This window comes from Octopus sinensis, linkage group LG2 (assembly GCF_006345805.1).
Source record: "Octopus sinensis linkage group LG2, ASM634580v1, whole genome shotgun sequence".
Classification (NCBI taxonomy): Eukaryota; Metazoa; Mollusca; class Cephalopoda; order Octopoda; family Octopodidae; genus Octopus; species Octopus sinensis.
Window position 1 is genome coordinate 51,850,727 of NC_042998.1, and position 21,965 is coordinate 51,872,691.

At 38.3% G+C, this 21,965-nt stretch overlaps 1 long non-coding RNA gene across 1 annotated transcript in view; it reads left to right on the plus strand.

Moving 5' to 3' along the window:
* The window catches only part of LOC118767905, a 55,708-nt gene that overhangs the window by 4,136 nt on the left and 29,607 nt on the right, over positions 1-21,965 (plus strand). The window lies entirely within an intron of this gene.

Consider the following 21,965-nt stretch of genomic DNA (forward strand, 5'->3'; position numbering starts at 1 on the left):
CACTCACAAGGCTTTGGTCAGCCCGAGGCTATAGTAGAAGACTCTTGCCCAAGGTGCCACACTGTGGGAATGAACCCAGAACTTTGTGGATGTTAAGCAAGCTACTTACCACACTGCCACTCCTGTGCCACTCCTGGTGAAGATGCTTTTCTCTTGTTGGTCAAAAAAGTATTCAATTTCAGATATGATGCCATCATCACTGAAATACTAATTGTCAGTCAAGTGTTTTTTCATGTTAGGGAACAGATGATAAACAGATGGGGTCAAATCAGGAGAATAAGGAGGGTGATCAATCAGTTCAAAACCACAGTCACACACAACAACCATTGAAACCAGGGACTTGAGCATTGTGCTGAAGAAACGAGACCCTTTTTTGTCAGTTTTCCTGTATGTTTGGTCTTGATAGCCTTTTGTGCCTGCCTCAGCAGATTGGCATAGTACTCCCAGTTGATAGTGTAGCCCTTTTGAAGATCATCGATAAACATAATGCATTTTGCCTCTCAAAAAACTGAGGTCATCACCTTCCTTGCAGATGAAGCGAACTTGGTCTTCTTTGGAGCAGGTGAGGAGTAGTGTTTGTACTGTATGGATTGTCTCTTTGTTTCTGGTTCAAAGTGATGTCACCCTACTATTACTCATCCTGGGATAGGAAACAGTCAAGGAAGCCAGCTGGATCTCCTCAAACAATGTCAAATTTTTCTATGATGTGATCAGCCTGGTGCAATTTTGACCAAGTGTCAGAAAACGTGGCACCCACTCAGCAGAAATCTTTATCATACCAAGTTCCTTGTGCAGAATATTATAGGCGTAGGAGTGGCTGTGTGGTAAGTAGCTTGCTTACGTACCACATGGTTCCCACTGCGTGGCACCTTGGGCAAGTGTCTTCTACTATAGCCTTGTGAGTGGATTTCGTAGACAGAAACTGAAAGAAGGTGGCGAGCTGGCAGAAACGTTTATGCAACGGGCGAAATGATTAATAGCTTTTCATCTGCTGTTATGTTCTGAGTTCAAATTCCACCGAGGTCAGCTTTGCCTTTCATCCTTTTGGGGGGTCAATAAATTACATACCAGTTATGCACTGGGGTCGATGTAATTGACTTAATCCCTTTGTCTGTCCTTGTTTGTCCCCTCTATGTTTAGCCCCTTGTGGGCAGTAAAGAAATAAGAAACTGAAAGTAGCCCGTCGTATATATGTATAAATGTATGTGTGTGTATATGTTTGTGTGTCTGTGTTTGTCCCCCCAACATCGTTCGACAACCAATCCCGATGTGTTTACATCCAATACCGATGTGTTTACATCCCTGTAGCTTAGTCGTTCGGTAGGGGTGACTGATAGAGTGGGTGCTGGGATTGCAAAGAATGGACTCTAAAGTCGATTTGCTCGACTAAAGGCGGTGCTCCAGCATGGCCACAGTCAAATGACTGAAACAAGTAAAAGAGTAAAAGAGTAACTCTCTCACAGGATGTGCAAATAGCGTTGGCTATTTGATTTATAGTCAATCGCTTGTTATACATCAACATGTGGTGAATACAGTCAAAGTTGAAGGATGTCCAAACCTTGGGTCATCTTCAAGATGACCTTAGGTTATCTCCTTTTCCTTCCTAAGTTTGGCTGGTCACTTGTGCACTGTTGATAAATCTAGAGCAACATCTAATGTAGCAACCATGCCAGCATGAATATTTTCAGAAGTGTAAATTCCAAACAATTACAAGGAGCACAGAGAGACTGGTACATCCTCAAATTTTTCTTTTAATTTAACAGTTAAAACTAAAAGGAAAATTTGAGGATGTACCAGTCTCCATTCTGTTTGTAATTGTTTGAAATTTATACCCCACCTCCATATATATACATGTATCTAAGGACACAACCTTCTATTGTGAAATACCCTCACATATAGACCACCATGAAAAAGATCAACAACCTGATTTCAAAACACTACAACTCACTTACCGATAATGAAAGAGACTACATCACCAATTTCGAACCAAAACCCAGCAACTTCTACGGCTTACCAAAAATACATAAATCAAAAGATATTCAACATGCAGTAAAAGAACAAGAAAGTGAGTACATAAAATTACTACATCCAAAAGACCTAAAACTTAGACCTATTATAGCTGGTCCAGCATGCCCTACCCACTGTCTAAGCAATTTTATTGACATTGTTTTGAAACCACTATGTACTTACATACCCAGTTTCATCAGGGATGACATCGACTTCCTGTCCCATCTTCCCAAAACAACAGAAGCAAATTCAGTTTTACTAAGTTTTGATGTGGTAAGCCTCTACACCAATATTCCACACGATTTAGGAATAAAGGCGATTAAATACTGGTTAGAAAAACATAGAGAAGTGATTCCCAGCAGATTCACAGTGCCATTTATATTAGACACAGTCAAACTTATTCTAGAACACACACATTCTTCTTCTTCAATGGAAAGAATTACATCCAAATTAGAGGCACGGTGATGGGAACGAGGTTTGCTCCCGTTTACGCCAACTCTGTAATGGGATACTTAGAACAACAACTCTACCAAGAGGTGGAGGTAAACTATGGCACTGGATTTAGAAAGTATATTGAAAAGGCATGAAGAGATACCTTGACGACTGCTTCATAATCTGGACAGAATCTCTAAATACTCTGGAAGAGTTCAATATCCTCCTGAACAACCTACACCCATCTCTCCAATTTACAAAGGAGATGAGTAGTACCAAATTACCATTCCTAGATATAATGGTAATTAAAAAGGACACCACCATCACCACAAATATATACTATAAATACACAGACACACATCAATACCTGAATTTTAAGTCGTGCCATCCACCACATACAAAATGCAACATCCCATACTGCCTAGCCAGAAGAATTTGTACCATTGTAGAAGATGCAAATATCAGGAACAAACACCTAACAGAACTAAGAGAATTTTTGCTCAAACAAAAATGCCCATCTCTACTTATAGAAAATGGCATACAGCGGGCTATAAAAATACCCATACAACAACTTAGGACAACCCAAGGAAGAGGAAAACAAGAACAAGTCATACCATTCATAGTGACACACAACCCATGTTACCAGAATATCTTCAACATTGCCAAAGCAAACCTACCAGTCATTGCTCAAAGTAATGAATTAAAAGATATAATCACGGATCAAGCTATGGTTCTTAATAAAAGACAGCCTAAAAACTTGAAAAAATCACTAACAAAGGCAAAATTTGACCTTAGCAACAAAGACCAAACATTCACTGTATAAATGCAATGATAGCCGATGTGGCACATGCCAATTATACATACCGGCCAATATATAAACACAAAAACCGGGAAAATATTCACAAACGCGAATATGAACTGCAAAAGCAGAAATTTAATTTACTGCATCAAATGCCCAAATTGTGAAGAAATATATGTAGGTCAGACGGGAAATGCACTATGAGAACGCTCACGTGTACACCGACAACAAATTAGAGACCCAGAGGTCCGTCAGATACCTTTAAGTAACCACCTAGCAACATGTGGTCGGAAAATATATATAATATTTCCATTCTACAAATTACACAGCCCAAGTGAAATCGAGAGGAAAATCAGAGAAAAGAATTTTATTGATAAATTCGAACCTAAGCTAAATAAGCAAAACAATAATACTTAGAGGTACTACTTCTACTGCTACGACCATGACCAATAACAACAACAACAATACTAAGGTGATCAAGATGAAGATAGCAGGAAATTATTATCTTATTTAGGGTTAAAAGTTCTATTGCCACCACCATCACCACTAGCAACAATAATTAAGGTACTGACAATGATGATGATGACAATTGAAATATAAAAATCCCTGACAAAGGCTATTTACAACATTTCTAAAAATAGCCCAACAATTGCTGCCTCAGCCAGGGTTAAGATACAGGACTCTTGACATGTTCAACAAAGCGTGACGCCTAAACCAACCAATCAGCTTAAGTAATTGAGTGATGCTACACACTGATTGGTCAGAATACAGTTTGCAAAACCTTGCAATCTGGAGCCCACACAGGTGTATTTAAGGCACAGATTTAACCATCTCCACTATCACCACTACTACATGAACCTGAAGATTGCATAATTTAATGCATGAAAGTACTAGTTCAATCAGTATGAACATTTAACATTCTGTTATTTTATTTTATTTTATTATATTATATTATCTTATATTATATCATTATAAGATTGTAAATAAAATGTGAAAATCAGACAAGGTTGGAATTCCTTTTATTAATATATATATATATATATGGATGTATGAGTGTATGTATGTATATTTGTATATAGGATTGTTTTTATGGAAGACCAGCAGTCACCTATACATACCAGCCTCCCCTCGCCATGCCACCGATATTATCCAAGGGAAAGGCAAAAGATGATACAACTTGGCACCAGTGACATCACAACTAATTTCTACAGCTGAGTAAACTGGAGCAGCATGAAATAAAGTGTCTTTCTCAAGAACACAACACGCAGCCCGGTCCAGGAATCAAACTCACAACCTCACAATTGTTAGCTCAACACTTTAAACATTGAGCCATGCGCCTTCACTCATATACATGTATATATCACAGCTGCATCCTTGTTACACCAGAAAAGCCATTTCGAAGAAGACTTACCAAAATGATTCATGATTCTTGCCATGTGATGCCCTTATATGTCTATTAAGCCCGGTCAAACTTTTACACATTTTATTACACACTCGACAAATGTGCTGGCTGACAGGAGAAACATGTGTCACTATATGCACTCTCTTAACATGTCTTTTTAGACCTCCAACTAAGAGGCACACCCTTGCACATTTCACGCACGTTCTGTTATGAATTTTAATAGCCACATAATTGTTTATCATGGGTCGATTTCAATGCGAATTTTGATGGTTCACCAGGCCTGCATGACTCAACACCTCCACTCATCAACCACACACATAAAAAGGAACACTCTCACTTTCCACAGGTTCCCCATTTCTAAGCTCTCTCCTAATTCTCTCATACCTCACTCTCTCCTTCTTAAACCTTGAACAACCATCATACAGTATCTTCCTCCATCCATCACAGTCTTGTGCCTCCCTCTCTCAATTACCAGCTGCAATTCAATATCTATATGTATGTATATATACATGTTTATACACACACACACACACACACATATATATATATATGTGCATAGTGAGGGCGCGTGGCTTAGTGGTTAGGGCATTCGGCTCATGATCGTAAGGTTGTGAGTTCGATTCCCGGCGACGCGTTGTGTCCTTGAGCAAGACACTTTATTTCACATTGCTCCAGTCCACTCAGCTGGCAAAAATGAGTTGTACTTGTATTTCAAAGGGTCAGCCTTGTCACTCTCTGTGTCACGCTGATTATCCCCGAGAACTACGTTAAGGGTACACGTGTCTGTGGAATGCTCAGCCATTTGCACGTTAATTTCACGAGCAAGCTGTTCCGTTGATCGTATCAGCTGGGACCCTCGTCGTCATAACCGGCGGAGTCTTTTTTTTTTATATATGTGCATGTGTGTGTGTGTATCATCATCATCATCATCATCATCATCATCATTTAACGTCCGCTTTCCACGCTAGCATGGGTTGGACGGTTCAACTGGGGTCTGGGGAGCCCGAAGGCTGCACCAGGCCAGTCAGATCTGGCAGTGTTTCTACAGCTGGATGCCCTTCCTAACGCCAACCACTCCGAGACTGTAGTGGGTGATTTTATGTGCCACCGACACAGGTGCCAGACGAGGCTGGCGAACGGCCACGCTTGGATGGTGTTTTTATGTGCCACCGACACAGGTGCCAGACGAAGCTGGCGAATGGCCACGCTCGGATGGTGTTTTTATGTGCCACCGACACAGGTGCCAGACGAAGCTGGCAAACGGCCACGCTCGGATGGTGTTTTTATGTGCCACCGACACAGGTGCCAGACAGGCTGGCAGACGACCACGCTCGGATGGTGTTTTTATGTGCCACCGACACAGGTGCCAGACAAGCTGGCAGACGACCACGCTCGGATGGTGTTTTTATGTGCCACCGACACAGGTGCCAGACGAGGCTGGCGATGTATACATATATATATATATATCATCATCATCATCATTTAATGTCCACTTTCCATGCTGGCATGGGTTGGACGGTTTGAGTGAGAACTGGCAAGCCGGGAGGTTGCACAAGATTCCAATCCGATTTGGCAAGGTTTCTACAGTTGAATGCCCTTCCTAACACCAACCACTCTGAGAATGTAGTGGGTGCTTTTTTTTGTGCCACTGGCCTGTGAGCCAGTCAGACGGCACTTATTTTCATAGAGGTGCAGAAAACTTTGAAAAACTATAACCTTCAGTGGAATCAACTTCGGTGTATTACTGTCAATAGGGGGAAAATATGGCAGGAGTGAGGAAAGGTTTAGTAGGGTGGATCCAGACCAAGTTGGAGGAGCTTCAACTTCCAAAAGATCTGTTTATACACTGCATTATACATCAGCAAGCACTCTGTGGAAAACCCTTAAATATTTCTTGTGTACTAAAACTGGTTGCAACTGTGGTGAACTTTATTCAGAATCATAGGCTTAATCACCGACAGTTCCAGGCTTTCCTTGAAAAAACGGATTCTAATTTCTGTGACTTGCTTTACTACACAAAAGTGAGATGGCTCAGCTGTGGTAAAGTCCTGTTTCGTTTTGATAAGCTCTGAAGAGAAATAGATCTTTTTCGCACCGATAAGAATACAGCTGTCAGATCCTTCATAGTTATCAAAATTGTCATTTTTAGTTGACGTCACTTCACAAATGAATAAATTGAATTTAAAACTGCAAGGAAAAACTAACCTTGTCTATGACCTCTACAGAATTATTACAGCATTTCGGAGAAAGCTATCAATGTTTGAAGCACAACTTGAAGGAGGAAACTTCTCTTATTCTCAGTGTTTTCAAGAGTTTTGCACAGAAAATGTGGAACATGTTAACCTTGAGTTTCACGAAAAATTTATTTGGGACTTAAATGAGCATTTTTCTCAAAAATTTTCAGCTCTTGACAGAATTGAGAATGAAATTCTTTTGTTTGAGAATCCCTACGGCTGTATTCATGATAACATGCCAACTGAACTACAACTGGAGCTTATTGACTTGTAAACTAATACCTTGTTGAAAGAGAAGCACAGAGAAAAAAAATCATTGAATTTTATCACTGCTTGCCTGCTGATGAGTAACACAATGGCTAAGTAACACAATGACAAGCAGAATTATTGGTGAATAGTTAACAAATTTGTTTTCCAACCATTATGTTCTGGATTTGGTCTCACCACATGACATCTTGGGAAAGCCAGGTGGTGGGTGAGTCTAATTTTTCATAGCTTGTAAAGGATATTTTTATAGTTAATTTCTGTTATTTGAGGTTGCTTATAGCATGAATGAAGCTGAACAATTGTAACTTGTCTCTTGGATTAAGGGAAAATCTTGCCTCTCACAATATAGAAACATTTCTCATGACACCAGCTGACAAAATGGAAAAAAGTGTTGCCCCAGAGGATAGTGAAGGAGATGTGCTGGAACAGCCACTCTGACTCATGGAGCTGGTCATCTATTAACTTGTTCGTTAAGTCCAATGTTAATTCAATAAGCAAGTAATTCAGCTGATCAAACATTCGAATTCTCTTCTCTGAATATGACTGAGATCCATTCATATATGCATGTGGAGGCACATGGCCTAGTCGTTAGAGCAGCAGACTCATGGTCGAGGGATCGTGGATTCGAATCTCAGACCGGGCAGTGTGTGCGAAACACCTAAGCTCCACGTGGTTCCGGCAGAAGGTAATGGCAAACTTCTGCTGACTCTTTCACCACAACTTTCTCTCACTCTTTCCTCCTGCATCTTGCAGCTCACCTGCGACGGACTGACGTCCCGTCCAGGTGGGGAACCTATATACCAAGGAAACCGGGAAACCAGCCCTTATGAGCCAGGCATGGCTCGAGAAAGAACAAACAAAAACATTCATATATGCACATATACACACATGTGTGCGCACACACACACACACACACGCACACACACACATACAGAAGTTTGCCCACACATACACACATGCATATGCATGCAATCACATAAGCACACGCATACATGCGGGCACTCACACAAACACACATGTGTATATGTGTTTATTTATATTGGCTAAGCTGAACACCATAGAAATTCAAATAGAATATTGTGACCTCAAGTTCAACTACATGTTAGGGAAGAAAAGTAGTTTCAACTAAGAACTGATACTATTATGGTCTTAAATTGCTGGAAGCTTAGACTTTAATCTTTCAACATCTCCTCCTCCTCCGCCTTTACTATACTTTATTATAATTATGCTACAGCAGCCAGCTGCATTAATTAGATCACCTACTTATCAAAAATTGTGAATTACATCTTGTAGACCGTTTATGAAGTTCATTGACATTATTTTACAAGTGGCTCTGCTGCTAAAAACTTCTGTATGTCTGATGTGTCTGAAGTCTTAATTTTCTGTCAATGTGCAGCACATCCCACTGCACCTATTGCAAACACATGCACACATGCACACTCTTGCAAAGTGCACATGTACTCAGTTCCTATCTACACCATTCCTACATATACAAGGGAGTGCTGAAAAGTTCCTGGCTTTAAGAGGTGGTGAGCCCTATGCAATGACCTCAAATCTAATCATCCAAAACATTTTAATGAAAAGGTCATTACAAACTAAAGTCCCACAAAAACCCACTCCAAACACTGCATTGGCTAATTTTGAGAAAGATCTACTACATATATTAAAAAACATTAAATTCTCTAATTATATTAATTCCTTCCAGAAAGAACTATCCAAAATTACATCCAAAATAAGAACTTCACCACGTCTGCATGTCTTTGCTGATAAAACTGCAATCTTTACTCCCTTCTCTTGGAAACATATACTAATCTCATATCAAAGGAACCAAACACAAATTATAAACATGCACAGAGAAATGCTCTTAAGGAGATTAATAACATCCACTGTAAGCTCATTGCTAATCTAAATTTACTAAATAGAAATGAACCATATACACTTAAAACCCCTTCACTTCACCCTGAAGTAGCACAAATCTAACTTCTACTCTAAGCCTTCCATTAGACTCCTCTGCTCCACTAAATCTGGCTTTGGTTGAATTAGTAAATGTATTATTGACTGTATTCTATCCCTTGTTAGAAATAACATTAAGCTTCCACTCTGGAATTGCACTGGAAACGTCATCACTTGGTTTCACTCTCTTCACGATAAACAACACACACATTTTCTTCAGTTTGACATCTCAAATTATTACTCATCAATGTGGTTGGCGTTAGGAAGGGCATCCAGCCGTAGAAACACTGCCAGATCTGACTGGGCCTGACGAAGCCTTCCAGCTTCACAGACCCCAGTTGACCCGTCCAACCCATGCTAGCATGGAAAGCGGACGCTAAACGATCACCAATTCTCCTACATAAAGCTGTAATCTTTGCCTGAAAATATCCTCCCGTCCCCCGATTGAACATCAATATCATCCTGGCTGTTAGGGAGACTCTAATTTACTTTAAGAATAATTATTGGACCTGCAACTCATCTATGGTTTACGTTGATATAATCATGGGCACCTCAGACTCAGCCCAGGTTACCAACCTTGTTGGCCTATTCCTTCTTGCTCAAATTAAACAATACTTCCCCAACCTACCCAGCGGACTATACAGAGATGATGCATTCCTTCCAGCAACTGGATTATCTCAGCTATCAGAGGAATGCACCAAGAAAGCCCAACACAAATTTTTTAAAACTATAACTTCAGTATTTCATTCGAAATTAACACTAAGGTGGCCAATTTCTTAGATGTTACTCTCAACTTAAACACAAATCTATACCACCCTTTCCATAAATTCAACCAATGTCCTCTCTATCCCCACCAAACTTACACTTAATAGTAGTGGCAGGCATATCTATCAGAGTCTCTAACTTATCTGCTATAGAAGAAATTTTTAACACTCACACCCCTTATTATAATCAGGCCCTCCAAATAAGTGGCTTCCATGAAAAAAATCTATTATATCTTTAACACTAAGCTTAAAACTAAAATGGCATATCTCTTCCCCAGTACTAACCCTGAACCTATGGACACTACTTCTACTCTACACCAATCCAACAACTTCCCCCCAAAAACCCACACATCATACTTGACCACACCACTGACCACCCTGAGCCTATAACAACTACAAGCCCCACCCTTCTGATCAGTCCACTATAACCATATGCTATAAACAGTCTAAGGCCAAGAAGTGGGAAATCTTGTAGTTTGCACCACCTTTCTCTCTCCAAGTTAAATCTCTACCTAAATTCTTCTTTAAAATCCTAAACTCTAATTTTCCCCCACAGCATACATACTACCCCATCTTTAACAAATCTTCAGTGAAAATCTCCCACTCCACCACACCTAATTTTGGATCCATAACCATCTTGAACAAATGCAAACTCCAACACCACTCCTCTGAACATCTAAACTCTCACACTGCACCCCAAATTAGCCCGCATAATAGCAATAACACAATCTTTAATAACTCACCTCAATTAAATAATTGAGGTAAGTCAAGCCATCATCCCACAATCCTAGCTATGCATCAACAAATACTAGCTCCAATATCAATTCCCAATCCAATACAAATACAAATTACACTTTGGGTTCTCCCCCACTAACAACAAACCAGCCGAGCTCAGCTTCACTAGTAGTAAACTCCTACCATGGAACAGGTGGGAAAATGTGCAATTGTCGTGCATTTTAATTATGTCCTCTTGGAGTCTCCTGTTTATGCAAAAATGTAATCTACAAGTGCCATGTTATAACACAATGCTCCCACCAAGCCAGGGTATATATTGGCAGCACCGTAGATTGCACTGCCACCAGGCACACATAAATTCTTTCACTAATCCAAATTTTAAATTATCAATCTCCTTAGTAACGTACATGCACAACCTCAAATCACAAAATATTCCACACACCCTATCCTGGTCCATAGTAAGTGAAGCTTTCCTATGCAATGCAAATATTGGTAAATGTAAGTTATGTCTAAAAGAACCATTAACCGTTCTTTGCCTTCATAACTCCTCATTACCTAATAGATTTTATCATGTTATTTATTCTTGTAAACACAAGTACTATTCATCTTTCATGCACTTTGCCAAATCTATATAAACCTATAAGTTTCTATACCCCCAAAAACCTTAAATAAAACAAAGTCATCTTATTCTTTCTCATACACACATCTCAAATTTCCTCCAAATCTTCAAATCAACCACTTCCCACTTCTCTCTTAGCCGTCCTACCCTCAAACAGTACTTAACAAAACACACTCTTTTGAAAACTAACCAATCTGCCTTTACCCCTCCCTACCCACACCTCTCTATTCAATTTCATAGTCCTCTCCTTACCATAACACCTCTCTCCAATACTAACCCAGCTCCTTTGTCCCACTAACAACTACTTTTGACCACTTTCTCACCCCACTCAGCTACTTTACCAGTCAACTCATTTCCCTCAAATAATAACCATCCCCTTTCACCTTTAACTCTATAGCCTACAAACTAACACAAAGGTCATCATTCACTCCTAACTGTGTAAGTCAGATTATTTTATATACAATAGATATGTACATTTTTTGTATTAAATGTATTTATTATTCTGTGTAAATTGACTTGCCTAACTTGCTTGTCCTTACATTTACTCCTGTACCTGCTCAAGAGCAAATCTTTTTAGCGCTATGTAGTGTATTCTATATAGAGAATACATGTCACTAATCTCTCTCTCTCTCTCTCTCTCTCTCTCTCTCTATCTATCATCTATCTATCTCTATACTTACACACACATACACACACACACACAAGTAGGTGGAGGTATTACTGAAAAATTCCTGGCTTTAAGAGTATCACAAAAGTTCTTGTTGGAGGCCCAACCTTCTAAGTTCTTTTATGGGGTTTAAAAAAAATTAAGAATCACTGCAATAAGTGTGTGAATCTGAGGGGGTAATATGTTGAATAAAATCATAATTAACTGATTCTCTTGTATTTTCTTTTACCCAAAGCCAGAAACTTTCCAGCATCCTTTCAAAGGCATTGATACTTCTCAAGTAATACCAAGATCTTGTTCTCTCTGTTACTGGTGGATTCTTGGACTCTTGGTTCTAATCCATTCTTATGATTATTGCATTTCTTCTAATGTTCCCTAGCAGTTTTCACCAGGCCATTCATCAGTATGGAACTAGTCTCTGTGAAGGTGAGTGGTTTAGTTGCTAAGCTGGCTAACCCTTGATTGTGGAGTCATGAGTTCAACCCCCGAATCAAGCAAGGTCTCTCACTTCATGTTTCTCCAATCCATTCAATTTAAAATGCATTATGTATGCTGTTGAGTGTTGTTTCACAGATTATTGTCCCCAAATCTTGCAAATGTAAGATGTCAATAGCTCTTGATGGTTGTGGTACACTGTATGATTTGTAACATCCTGTGGGCTTTCTGCAAAGAATGAAATACAAAGAAATGACTTCAGGATGTGTATATATAACTGACTGCTAAATTTTCAAATCAATTCAACACCAATTCTTTTCTTGCTTACAAAACTATTGTACATAGTATATGTGGTACTCATAAGCCTAACAACTGATGTCTTTCTCAATAATCATCAAGCTACAATGTCAGGACATTCAGATCACTGAGGTAGAATTGGTACAGCCTTGACCAACACATTCATGGGAAGCTTGATTATTTCCATGTTAAGTCAATAAGCAGATAATACTGTTACTGAACAACCAAATCCCCATCACTGAAACAGATCTATTCTTCCATATACACAAACATGTTGGCTGTTGGCTCATTAAACAAGTATGAGCATGGCTGACAAAATAAAATGTATTACAGTATTACATATTGTAAGAATAGCAATGGCTCTTGAATCTTGCCAGTGACTTACAGAACTTGTTGTGGGTTTGACATTCATGCAAATTCTTCTGACTTCTTGGCTGTCCTGGAGCATTTTGGTGATTTTATCTGTGCATCTACATGTGCCTGGATAAACATACATACATACATACATACATGCATACATACATACATACATACATACATACATACATACATACATACATGCATGCATGCATACATACATACATACATACATACATACATATATACATACATACACACACACACACATACACGCACACATGCACACACACACACACACACAGTTGGAAATCAGCTAACCTTTGGATATGAATGTAGTTAGAAAAATACAAGAGGAAGAGAACATCTATGGACCATTGGCAAAGAGTTTGCAAATTCAGTACCCAGGATACACTTTCAGCTTTGTACCTGCTATCATTGGAGCAACAGGATACATACCAGCTGGTCTGGAACAAAGTATAGCTGAAATTGGGAGCTTGGGGAGATAATGCAAATCATATACTATAAATGATCACAATATTTGGGATTATAAAAATCTGCAAGACCTTCTCAAGATTTAAAGAATGATGAACTAAATGAGATGCTTTCCTTCACAACTTTGCTACTAAATAGGTGACCAGTCAAAATTTACTCTAAATTAAGAAGAGAAAAAGAAGATCATATATGCATGCACTCATACAAACAAAACATGTATGTATAGTCTTGAATTGTTAGAAGCTTATATTTTAATCCTTCAACACCTCCTCTTCTTAATCTTTTACTATACTTTATTAATAATTATGCTATAGCAACCAGCAAACCTGGATGTGAAATACTGAGCATACTGTAAAAAGACTATGCATAGGTATGTTTCCTAAAGATTAGAAGATGATAGTAATTCCAACACAAAGTGCAGCCTCTCTTGGACTTATGACTAATTCTGCTTTGAAGTTATGCATTTGTAATTGAAGAACAGGAGACTGCTATAGAATATCTAGTTAATAAAAAGATAGTAAAGCCTTCGGAGTCCTAAAATTTAACTGAGAAGGTAGATCATGTCACATTTCTGTGGAAACATTATTCATGGGATTAGCATTTAACCAAAAATGCCATCAAGATACCAGCCAAAAAAAGACTGTCTTAGAAAAAATGTAGAGAATGCCCTCCATTCAGTTCTATATTTAAGAGATGAAGAAATATGTACATTATTTACATTGTTTACATTTTCTACATTCGTTGGATATTTGCCCTCATCTTGTTTCGGTATCTTGGGGAAATTTCAAACCTGGGTTCTCGTTCCTATGGTATTATGCCCGTGGGCATATGGCATAGTGGTTAAGAGCACGGGCTACTAACCCCAAGATTCCGAGTTCAATTCCAAGCAGTGACCTGAATAACAACAACAACAACAACAACAACAGCAACAACAGCAACAACAGCAACAACAGCAACAGCAGCAGCAGCAGCAACAACAACAACAACAACAACAACAGCAACAACAACAACAACAACAACAACAGCAACAACAGCAACAACAGCAACAACAGCAGCAGCAGCAGCAACAACAACAACAACAACAATAATAACATTGAAAAATACCTTAGGAATGAGAACCCAGGTTCAAAATTTCCCCAAGACACCTGAAGAAAGCTGGAAGGTATATCAGCCGAAACGTGTAAACAACTAACAAGATGAGGACAAATATCGTCGAATGTAAATAATGTAAATAATGTAAATAATATACCCTTCAATATTGAATACTTACACAAACAACAACAAAAGAAATATTGGTGGAACATTCCAGTCAACACTACTATCATAACAGGTTAGATATTGTTATATGGAACAAGCAAGAAAGTGTATGTACTGTCATAGTGAATATCTGTGTAGTGAATATCTCCTTAACCCTTTCGTTACTGTATTTATTTTGAGATGCTCTGTATTTCTTTCAATTACTTTAAATATAACAAAGAATTTAACAAAAATAACTTAGTTATCATTCAGCTAGTGCTAGGAACATAAATTGTGACTAAGGTTTGGTGGAAGATTTTAATACAAAACTTATGAAAACAAGACATTTGTACTCAGAGCCAGAGCCGGTTTCAGCTGGATTGGTAACGAAGGGGTTAAATATCAAAGAGAAAGCGGATATCTGTGGATGACTGCTTCAAAACCTCTTGCTTCAATATCCTGATTATAAATTCATATTTATACTGATAATAATTTTTGCACTTGGTTTTGCGAGTAAATGCCTAAGTGACAATCTGGATAAGCTAAGATTTTCTGAAAAAGAAATCAACCAAAGGATCTGCACATTACAAATGCAATCTGTCAGTGGAAACAGTAAAATTATGAGAGGCTTTTTCTCAAGTGACCAAATGTGAATTTGTTTTAGTTATCAACATTCCAACAATGGCGCTTTGTATCTTTGTTAGAAAGCAGCTCCTTCCTTAGAGGAAAATTTCAAATATTGAATAATTCAAAATAGAACAGAACATACATACATACAATACATATATACATACATACATGTCCACATGCATGCACTCATGCACACACACACAAACACACACACACATACACACACACACACACACACACACATTTTTTCTCTAACAATGTATGTTTCAAAGCTGTTATCAATATGAAAATATTCAGAATTGGTAACAAGAAAGCTTTATCTGATTATGCAGTAATGAAAATAATGATCATAGGTGTTTCCAACTATGCCCATTTTATCTTTTATTTAGATAAAGTGCATCTAGGACAAGGGTCAACAATAGATGGGCTGCAAATGTTCTCTGTTGGGCTCAAACCATTATTAAAACTTTTTCAAATTTAATGTATTTATCAGACAGCTTTTAGATTGACTTTTACGTCATGATTTGCTCAATTTTCACTTGCAAAAGCAGATGAACACCATCAATCTCTTATCTCCAGAATTCCTTCTGTATTGCTTGTGGTAGGGCGATCTTCAGTTGACAAGAATCTTCAATCCATTAGCCAGTAAATCTCTTGAGAAGATGATTTCTAGGTCACTTTCTATGTGTGGTGTTATTGGTGTTATGGGCTGTGATGAGCTATGTGGTGTTGGTGGATGGGCTTGCAGATGAGGTAGATAGAAGTACAGACTGCAGGGGCCTGTGGCAGAGTCACAGGGCATGTGTGGGCAGGAAGCATGGGTGGTCAGTTCGAGCAGAGATGACAGCGAGCAGAGATGTGTTTATTTCTCAAGAGTGATCGCTCATTCCGCTGAGGTCAACAGGTAAGGCCTTTTGTATTTTTTTCTCCTGTTTACTTCTTTTTCTGTTGTCCTTTTCCTCCATCACACTACACTATGTACTGGTTCCACCATCAGTATTTGATTCATTGCTTCATCCTTACTAGAAAAGCAATGTCCACTGAATCTCGGTCTTCTTTCCTTTATGGTGGGGGTAATTGTTGGAAGACTACCATAAAAAAAAAAACTTGGTTAGTTGTATGGGATTGCCATTTGATGCTAGGTGTTACTCTCAGAAGTCTTGTGTATGCACCATTTTTTAAAAAATTCCGGTGCCTTAGTTAGAGTCCCTGTATTGCAGTCTTGTAAGAGCATGGTTTCTATCATGCTCATACTCTAACTGTATGCAAGAATTGCAAATATGGAAATGAAGGAATATATGAAGGTGTGCTGAAAAGTTCCTAACTTTGAGTAAAAGAAAATACAGGAGGAACTGTTAATTATGATTTTATCCAATGTATTCCCCTCAGATTCACACACTTATTGCAGTGGTCCTTCAGTTTTTCTAAGCCCTGTAAAAAAAATAAGAAGTTTGGTCCTTCAACCAAGCCTTTTACAATGCCCTTAAAACCAGAAACTTTACAGTACCCACTTGTATGTATGGATAATATTATGTATAAGATATAATATAATATTTCGTGCGAGCCCTGAGAAAATGTAAAACAATATTCAAAAGTTACGTGTCTTGGTTTCAGAAACAGTGCAATGTTTAGGATATGATGCACTAATGACCCCTCAAATGGTTGTATGGTACCTTATGAACATGGCTGTGAAAGTCCTTTGGGTTGATAAACCTTTATTATAACTCTCAACTGATAAGAACCATTACTTTTAACTGACTGAGTCAATCTTGTTCATGTACTAAGCATAAGAATAAAAGGAAATGGTGGAATATCTTTTACCCTTTTACTGCAGAAATCAGATGTGGCTGTATGGTAAGAAAGTTGCTACCCAGCTACATGGCTCTGGGTTCAGTCCCACTGTGTGGCACCCTGTGCAAGTGTTTTCTACTATAGCCTTGGGCTGGCCAAAGCCTTGTGAGTGGATTTAACAGACAGAAACTGCAAGAAGCCTGTCGTGTATATCTATATATATATGTTGCCAATGTCATGTAAATGGCACTCATGAAATCATAGTTCTGGCCATTGCTAGTGTTGTGTAAAAGACACCCATGTTGGTAGCATGAAAAAGGCAACCATTACACTCTTGGAGTGGTTAGCATTAGGAAGGGCATCCAGCTGTAGAAACCATGCCAAATTAGACTGGAACCTGATGCAGCTCTCCTGCTCCAGTCAAACCATCTAACCCATGCTTGCAGACGTTAAATGATGATGATGATGATGATGATGATGATGAAGATGATGTATGTGAATGTCTGTGTTTGTCTCACCACCATTTGACAACTGGTGTTGGTGGGTTTATGTCCCCATAACTTAGTGGTTCAATAAAAGAGACTGATAGAGTAAGTATCAGTCTGAAAGATAAAATAAGTACTGGGGTGGATTCATTTGACTAAATAAAATTCCTCAAGACAGTGCTTCAGTATGGCTGCAATCCAATGAACAAAACAAGTAAAAGATAAAAGATACGAGATATATCCTCTCAGAATTTCATTATTCTTAGCTGCAGAAAGCAGTTTTATATACCAAATTAGCTTTTGTTGAGGAATGTCATGTTTGAAACTATTTTCTGTTGAAATATATGAAATTTATTGAGGCAACCTGTCTAGCAGAAAATACCAATTCTATTTTTTTGGTAGATATTTAACATTGTTACTGGAATAAACATGAAACTTAATTTTGCAGCGAAATGGTTAAAGTGATTTTGAAGCTAATTCTTACAGAATTTTCATCAACGAAGGAGTTTGTACATAGATATTCAGCCTACTAAAAGTAATGGTCATATTAGTTCGAACTGTATTCTATCATCTTAAAAAAAAAAGAAGGAAGGACTTATTTATTTAGTCCAAGATGCAATGTCTGAAAATAAGATGAGATGATCATGACTAGAATATTTTTGATTATTGGTCTATCTGAACAAGAGTAAACTGGAGTTAACCAGCAGCAGCAGCAGCAGCAACAACAGCCATTTAAGAATTTGGACCTGGAGATCTCCATTTCCAGCGACTTCGAGGGCCACTTCCCAGTGGTGTCGGGCGTCAACGAAGAGCCCTCGACTATAACAAGACGACCAAAGTTTTTTTTTCCCAAGGTCTGGGGTCTCCCACCCCAAAGCTGTAGACCATCACCTAATCACCCTCACCCGTCTTGTTGCTTAACAACAACAACAACAACAACAGCAGCAGCAGCAGCAAAAACAACAACAACAACAACGACAACAGCAATAACAACAACAATAACAACAGCAGCAGCAGCAGCAGCAAAAACAACAACAACAACAACAACGACAACAGCAATAACAACAACAATGCTGCAATTTATGAAATTCTTGCAAGATTAGAAATCAGGGCCATGATGCAAAAGATAGTACTCTATGTACTTCTGGTCGATCTAACCAACTCTGTTGAAGGCAAAAAAAAACCCCCAAAAAACTTTAAGTATTGATGATAATGAGGTAGAGAGTATAAGAGATGTGATGATAAAGATTATGATGATGATGATGATGATGATGATGATGATGATGATGATGATGATGATGATGATGATAACAGCAGTGATGACGTTGACACAGCTAACACTGTCACCAATGTAAATATTGATGCTACTTCTGATTTTGACATTTATCAATGCCATGATATTACAAGTCTTCCATTCAGACTGTTTCAGTGAAAAGAACACAAGAAAAACAAATGGAAAGAAAACTTTTATTGCCAAAAATATACATTAACTTTCAATATTTTGGCATTATTTTGTTTTCAAAGACACATCAAATATTCCAAATGCAATGTAATTTTGTTTCATGTTTTTCCATCCAGGTATCCATCCATTTTCAAATGTAATGCTTGTTTATTCACATAAATTAATCGTGCATTATCTAACAGCTTTGAGATTTCGATGATGTCATTGTTTATATTTAGAAGGGCATTGTAGGGTAGGTGTGAGAGACCAGATCTGACTAGTTTCAACATGAAAGAGGTAAAATATTTGGGCCAGATAAGGCCTGTTTAAATGCTAAAGGATTAAACAGAAAGCCAGTTCATCGCTGGGTTACTCATTTACAGCTTAAGAACACAATGCACTGCCTATCTGGAAATTGAAACCATGATTTTACAATCTTGAATGCAATGCTTTAACCACTAGGCCATGCATCTTCACATAATTTATCTAAGTGACAAAATTCAGTCATTAACTAATCTGCTTTTTATTTTCTTTCATTTACATTTAAAAAAAAAAAAATTAAAAAAATCGTACTTCTAGTTCTGAATTAATTACTAACAGGAAGTTGAGTCTAAAATAAGATTTTCTATTCAGGAATCTGATACCTTATTAATAGCATTACTGCTGAGATACCTTTTGTCTGTGAGGAAACCAAATATGATTTTTTTCAAATATAGTTAAGATGTCTTACAGAATTAATTACAAGATGCCTATGTCTTTTATTTTGCGTTTTTTTTTCAGTAAAATTCTTTAGTTTATGATTTTTTTCTTTGTTCAATGGCATATCTTAGTTTGATATTACCATTATATGAGATTAATTTCTCCTTAGAGAGATTTTCAACTATTTTCTGACAAAGTTGAATACCATATTTCATTGCATATAAGTGCACATATTTTCCATAAATATGTTTCAAAAAATTACCCTGGATCCTATATGTAAAGTTGGGCTCATATTGCATTCTTTTCTGTACTAAAAAGACATATTTTCTTGAAATTGCACAGGCATGGCTGTGTGGTAAGTGGTTTGATTTCTAAGCACATGGTTCCAAGTTCATTCTCATTGCATGGCGTTTTATCTTGAGCTCCGAGCTGACCAAAGCTTTGTGAGTAGATTTGGTTGATGGAAACTGAAAGAAGCATGTTGTACGTATATGTGTGTGTATGTGTGTGCATGTGTGTATATGTGTATGTATGTGTATGTGTGTGTGCATATATATGTATATATACACATATCTATCTATCTATCTATCTATATACACACAAACACACACACACACACATATATATATATATATATATATATATATATACATATATATATATTGCACATTGATTGTTGGGGATTTTTCCTTATCTTTCCTTCTTTCTCTTTGGACTTGTCTCTTTCCACTGAAAGGCTATGCTTGAAATGGCAGCTTTCTCCTTTCACCAACCATCAAATTATTTCTTGTGCATGTCTTCATGTTCGTTTTTTTCCTTTTTTCCCTATTTTTTTAATTGCTTGTTCTTTGAATTGCCTATATATATATTCATATATATATATATGCATATGCATATATGTATATATGCATATATATATATAATATATATATATATATATATATTCTAGGTCGAGAGGGGACTTTGACCAGATCTGTGGCTGGTGCAAAGTCCCCTCTCGACCTAGAATAACGTGGTGGTGGAGCAATATTGTAGACAGGGCTATTAGAGAAAAGAGACAGGCTTGGAAGGTCTGGAAAAATGGGGGTAGCAGAGAATTGTATCAGACTGCCAAAAGAGAAGCTAGGAGACAGGTTTATTTAGCCAGAGGGGAAGCAGATAAGAAAAAATTTGCCAATGTTCTGCGCTGTGAGGACCAAAGACTGGAGGTGTTTCGCGTTGCAAGACAGTGTGTGAGAGAGAATCGTGATGTGGTAGGAGAGAAGTGTGTTCGCATGGAAGATGGTTCACTTGCACTAAATGAGGATGCAAAGAGAGAGGTTTGGAGATGCCACTATGAAAGATTGCTGAATAAAGAAAATGAATGGGATAAAGAGAGTCTGCTGAACGTTGACCCAACAGAGGGACCAGCTATCCGAGTTGATAGTTCCTTGGTAGTTAAGGCAATTAGAAGCATGAAGACAGGGAAAGCCCCAGGCCCATCAGGAATCACTGCAGAGATGCTCAAAATGTCTGGTAGTGTCGGCTATAGCCTAGTCACCCGTATAGTTAATCAGGTGATACACAAACGAGTCATACCCAATGACTGGTGTAGCAGCATAATAGTCAACTGCTACAAAGGTAAAGGTGACGCCCTAGATACAAATAATTACAGAGGAATCAAGCTGTTGGATCAGGTGATGAAGGTCACGGAGAGGGTCATAGCCCAACTAATTAGAGAGAGAGTTAGTTTAGATGAGATGCAGTTTGGGTTTGTGCCAGGGAAAAGTACCACTGATGCTATATTCCTGGTAAGGCAGCTGCAGGAGAAATACCTAGCCAAAGATAAGCCCCTGTACCTGGCTTTTGTTGACATGGAGAAAGCCTTCGACAGGGTCCCCCGATCCCTTATCTGGTGGTCAATGAGGAAACTAGGGATAGATGAATGGTTAGTGAGAGCTGTGCGGGCCATGTACAGGGACGCTGCTAGTAAGGCGAGGGTTGGCAACGAGTACAGTGAAGAATTCCGGGTAGAGGTAGGGGTCCACCAAAGCTCAGTCCTCAGCCCCCTCCTATTTATCATAGTCCTCCAGGCAATAACGGAGGAATTCAAGACAGGATGCCCTTGGGAGCTCCTCTATGCTGATGACCTTGCTCTAATTGCTGAGTCGCTATCAGAACTGGAGGAGAAGTTTCAGGTGTGGAAACAAGGATTAGAATCGAAGGGCCTTAGAGTCAATC